Consider the following 6,010-nt stretch of genomic DNA (forward strand, 5'->3'; position numbering starts at 1 on the left):
TTCGAACAGTTTACATACGTCTCATTTTGTAAAACTCATTTAAATTTGTGAATTGAACAAAATATTATTGTGAAGTATTAGCCATCTGTGGTAACGGGCAGAGTTTGATTTGGAGGGAATATTTCTGACTCAAACTTAAACCAAGAGGGACAGAAGGGACAGAAGGACGAGGGCCATTTGAAACACAGATTAATAGAGCTGCTTTTTAACTTTGCATTTTTAGAGATATCCTTTTATGTTTTGTATTTATTTAGCAAATGCTTCATCCAGTGCTTTGTTCCATTCATCGCTCTGTGCAGCACTTTGAAAGAACTAAGGGCCAACTATAACTATGACTGTTTTGAAGGAACTCAACTCTGATCACAAAAAATATCTTGACCCAATTTATATCACTGGGGAATTCTGAGCACTACAAAGAGTATTCAAGTTTACACACAGACTGTATAAAGGACTGAGTGAGTGTGACGTCACCCACAGCGTTCGGCTCCAGTCAAATGAAGCTCATGGAGGCTAGAGCAGTTCTAGGGGCCAATCTGGAGCCAAGTTCCTTATTTGGAATTTCAATCGCGAGTATCATAGCAACCAAAGAGCCAATCCAGAGCGAGGCTGTTGACTAAAATGGCAACGCTCACTGGAGAGTTACAGAGAGAGGGACGACCATTTTTCAATGTAAAGTGAATTGGAGCCTGAATCACACACACTTCCTGTTTGTAACACAGCGACTAACAGGTTAGCTCTGTCCATTTATGTATACAGACTATGACCATGTCAGTTTTCGAGTTCAAGCTTTGCCTTTGAGCAAACAGAAATAAATACTGTACACAAAATTCATGAGGAAAACAAAATATGAATCAAAATATGAATCATTTTCAGTCAACATCTCAACATTTAACAAATTAACATTTGTGTGAAATACTACTACTTTTTACTCTTCAAGTACATTTTTAAAAACCTATATATCTATAATATAATCATATATTTAATTGTGAGTTTGCTTTTTGTTTTGTTTTTTCCTCAGTTATTTTGTGTAAAATAAAAATATAAAACACAGTTTAGCCGAGCACGTTTGACATTTGGTAAAACTGAATCAACATGCTGTATGTATGTTATGCAATGCTGCCTCCAAGTGGTTACATTTAGTCATTACAAGCATTTCCTCTTACTATTGCAAATAATGAATTGAGTTCCTACAGTAGAGTGAGATTGAGTCATTTTTTTCCTTCCCTGTGACTTGTTCATGTGGCTCCTGTCCACTGTTCCCTCTAAACTGAGCGGGACTCGATCCTCTAACCTCTAACCACTGAGCCTCTGTCACAGAATGACTGTCACACTGTACAATCATGTACAGTGTGTTTTTAGTTTCTAGTGTGTGTTTGTTTACATTTTGAAGTGTGTGTGTTTGTTCACTGTTTGCAGTGTGTGGTTTGTAAATATATATTTATTTTGACCCATACCACTTGTTTTGACTATATTTTATATACAAATATACATTATATATTGTGTTTTGATATGTTATGTAAATGTACAGTAATAGAGCAGCTGTGCAGATACAGATTCCTCTCAGTGTGTTTTGTTATTGGACTTCTGTGCTAGTCACACTTTGTCCATAACAAACACCATGTTCGAGCACAAGGGTGTCCATCGGTGCACGTGGCACCAGGACACTCTAGGTCGGAGGCTGATGATCGACTTTGTTGTCGTGTCATCTGACCTCCGACCGCGTGTCTTGGACACTCGGGTGAAGAGAGGGGCTGAGCTGTCAACCGATCACCACCTGGTGGTGAGTTGGATCCGCTGGCGGAGGAGGAAGCCGGACAGACCAGGCAGACCCAAGTGTATCGTAAGGGTCTGTTGGGAACGTCTGGCGGAGCCCTCTGTCAGGGGGGTCTTCAACTCCCACCTCCGGGAGAGCTTCTCCCTGATCCCGGGGGAGGTTGGAGACATGGACTCCGAGTGGGCCATGTTCTCCACCTCTATTGTCGATGCGGCTGCTCGTAGCTGTGGTCGTAAGGTCTGCGGTGCTTGTCGCGGCGGCAATCCCCGAACCCGGTGGTGGACACCGGAAGTAAGGGATGCCGTCAAGCTGAAGAAGGAGTCCTATCGAGCCTTGTTGGCTCGTGGGACTCCTGAGGCAGCTGATGAGTACCGGCGGGCCAAGTGTGCCGCGGCTCGTGCGGTTGCAGAGGCAAAAACTCGGGGTTGGGAGGAGTTCGGGGAGGCCATGGAGGAGGACTATCGGACGGCCTCAAAGAAATTCTGGCAAAGAAATTCTGACGCCTCAGGAGGGGGAAGCAGTGCTTCACCAACACTGTTTACAGTGCGGGTGGAGAGCTGCTGACCTCGACTGGGGATGTTGTCGGGCGGTGGAAGGAATACTTTGAGGATCTCCTCAATCCCCCCATCATGTCTTCCGAGGAGGAAGCAGAGACTGGGGACTTGGAGGCAGATCCGTCCCAAGTACCTCAAGTCTCTGGATGTTGTGGGACTGTCTTGGCTGACACGTCTCTGATCTGGAGAAGGCATTCGACCGTGTCCCTCGTGGTGTCCTTTGGGGGGTGCTCTGGGAGTATGGGGTCCGGGGCCCTTTGCTAAGGGCTGTCCGGTCCCTGTATGACCGGAGCAGGAGCTGTGTTCATTGCCGGCAGTAAGTCAGACCTGTTCCCGGTGCATGTTGGACTCCGCCAGGGCAAGAAAATGGATGGATGGTGTATTGGTCATTGACTGTCTCTAGTTTATGAGCTGTAAAAATCAAATGATCGTGTCATATACTGAAAAAGACCGGACTGTCTCCCAGACACAGTAGGACAATCTCACTCAGTGCACAAAGCTTCACACAATGACTTATACTCATAATACAAGTCAGAGCTTTATAATAAAAATGTTAAGTGTGTTTTCAAGTTTACAGTTGGCTTGATTTGGTTGGAAGTTCATGTTTTGCCATAGTTAAAATTAAATATTTATTCTTCCAATAGCATTAACATACTACACAGGTCATGAGCAAGATTTTTGTCATTTTCATTGTATAAGTGGCTAAAGCACTTAATTAAAAGTCTTATAACAGAAATGTAAATGTGGTAATTTGATTCTTTTAATAAACCATTTAACTTGGATGGATGTGATGCAGCATGACCACAGTGCACACGTCTGATGACCACAGTGCACACGTCTGATGACCACAGTGCGCACGTCTGATGACCACAGTGTGCACGTCTGATGTCGCTCACACTGGTCCATGGGACGCTCAGGGAGTTTGTGTGTTTGCTCAGACTCGTGAAAAATTAGAGGGAACATTGCTCCTGTCTCAAAGACGTTTATGTCCCCACAGTCGTACACTCTCTGAAATTAACACAAAAATGTTATATTTAATGTTGCATTTAATTTAAGAAAATGTTTTAATCGGCACAGATGATACGAGGGTTGGAAATAAAATGAAAAATGCAAAATATCGAGGGTTTTGGGTTCAGACGAGTTTAAAACACAGAACTGACTTTAATCATAAAGTATTTTGACTGTAGTGGTGTGAACAATGATGTGAGCATGAGCCCAGAGGACTGCACAGGTCTATAGTTGATCTGGTTCAGTTTGTCTTCAGACTGAGGACCAGGGTCCTGCTCAGAATGTGGTTACAGGTTTTATTACCCAGCATGCCATGTTCTTCAGAGCTGATGAGTTAACCTGTGTGATCAGAGAAACCAACTTGAAACCCAGAGTCAGTTTCGTGTAAACATCAGCATAAAGGCTGTACACACCACATGTCTTACACTCAAACCCCAGACTCTACGACACTTTGAATCTGTCACTATGAGCAGTCTCTCACAGTGGCTTCAGTGTCTTGTTATGGGCCCTCTGGTTTATTATTTGTTATTGTGTGTGGCCCTGTAGAATAGTGGTCCCCAACCACCGGGTCGGGGACCGGGACCGGTACCGGTCTGTTACGCATTTGGTACCGGGCCGCACAAAAACAGTAAATTAAAAGAAAGATTTAGAGTTTTTTGAAAGAAACAAAGGTGAGCAAGAAGGAAAGAAGAAACAAGTGCAGGGCTCCCAGTGATGCAGCGTGTGGTGAGTTGTATTTTTTATGCACTTATAAAACCTACATTATTCCAGCCCGTGGTGCAAAAAAGGTTGGGGACCACTGCTGTCGAAAATGTGAGGGGAAAAAAGACATTACAATTCCACAATTAGCAACTTTTCAAAGACACTGCAATACCTGCACTGTTCACTAGAGGGCTCTATATCCTATCTATACTCAATCTTTAAAGGTTATGGTCCCTTTTTAGATTTGAATTACATTTTAATGATTTATTTAATCTTTAAAGCTCCTATATTACACAAAATGGATTCATGTGAGCCTTAAGTCATGTTATAATGTTGTTCCCTCCTCATAAACACACCTGGAGTTGTGTTTTGTTTCATTCACACATGTCTGAGTTTGTTTGTGATGAGGACAAAATAGAGTAATGTGGGCCCTTTAAATAAGGACGGACCTGCTCCTTGTCCAACACTGAAATGTTGCTGTGGCGATACTTTACTTTCCTGGTGTAATTTAAAGTTGTATTTAGATACAAAAAATATTTAATATTTGTAATGTCTTTGCAATTCACCAGAGGGCACCAAAGACACTTGGACAGACACATAAAACAGATTGGACATGGTGAATGTTTAATCTCCTCACCTTTGTCCATCTGTCTCCATGGATACAAGCAGGCAGTGCCACCAAGACAAGTTACAGGTCAGATCTGTGCAGACGCAAGCACACTTACTTTGAGAATGGATCAATAAAATACCTGTCCACGAATAAATGTCAATAAATAGACACTTAATGCCTTACTGTGGAACACCCCAGGCAAAGTAATAACACCTCTATGGAAACAAGCAACTGGCAATGCACCCAGCAGGGACGTTACATAGTGCAGCTTTAATTTGTCATGACATACACAGAGACACTTGAAAATCATGATTTGTGTTGCGTAGTCAAGTTGTAAAAAAAATAAAAATAAAATGAAATAAATAAATACATAAATAAACAGAAAAGTGTCCTTCTGCTTGTGGAGACAAACGTGATGAAGCAGACGAACAAATGCTCTGATGAAACACAAAGACACTGAAGATTTAAAAAGGTTTGTGTCATTTGGACCTATTCAGATTAAAAAAAGAAAAAAACAAGTTTCAGATAAGTCAAACCTGTCCGTTTCCTCTTTACATTCCCTGTGCAGGATTCTGAGGACTTTTGATCGTTCCAAACACAAACATTCATCCAGCACCTGGTAATTATGGCTCTATTTGTTTTGAATTGTTAATCACTATGACGACAGTGTTTATTTTTCATTTTTCCCCACTGTGACCCCCGTGGATCATGTGCTCCTTGTTCATATGTGTCTGTGTGTTTGAAGACCACAACACCACCTTCAGCTTCATCTCCTCCCCCACCTCCTCTCTCCTCTTCCTCCCCCCGCTCTGCTCCCCTGAATATTGTCCATAATGAATGCAGAGTGGGAGGGGGGGCGAGGGATGAAGGCAGTGATGGAGAGAGGAGGAGGAGAGAGAGAGAAAATGACAGGGAGAGGAGGGAGAGGGGGGGGATAGTGACCATGGTGTGAGTATGGGTTGGTAGTACTAGTGTGTGTGCATGGAGAGAGAAGACAGGAGAGGAGGAGGAGAAAGAGAGAGAGAGGGAGAGAGAAGAGAGGAGGAGAGACAGAGAGAGAGGACAGGTAAAGAAAGACAGAGAGAGGAGAGAGAGAGGAGCGGAGGAGGAGGAGAGAGTGAGAAAGACAGAGAGGAGAGAGAGAGAGCAGAGGAGGAGGAGAGAGGGGGAGAGATAAAGACAGAGAGGAGAGGGAGGAGAGACAGAGAGAGAGAGGAGAGGGAAAGAAAGGCAGAGAGAGGAGAGAGAGAGAGGAGCAGAGGAGGAGGAGAGAGAGGGAGCGAGAGAAAGACAGAGAGAGGAGAGGGAGGAGAGACAGAGAGAGAGGAGAGGGAAAGAAAGACAGAGAGAGGAGAGAGAGGA

The sequence above is a fragment of the Periophthalmus magnuspinnatus genome, chromosome 14 (assembly GCF_009829125.3).
Source record: "Periophthalmus magnuspinnatus isolate fPerMag1 chromosome 14, fPerMag1.2.pri, whole genome shotgun sequence".
Lineage (NCBI taxonomy): Eukaryota > Metazoa > Chordata > Actinopteri > Gobiiformes > Gobiidae > Periophthalmus > Periophthalmus magnuspinnatus.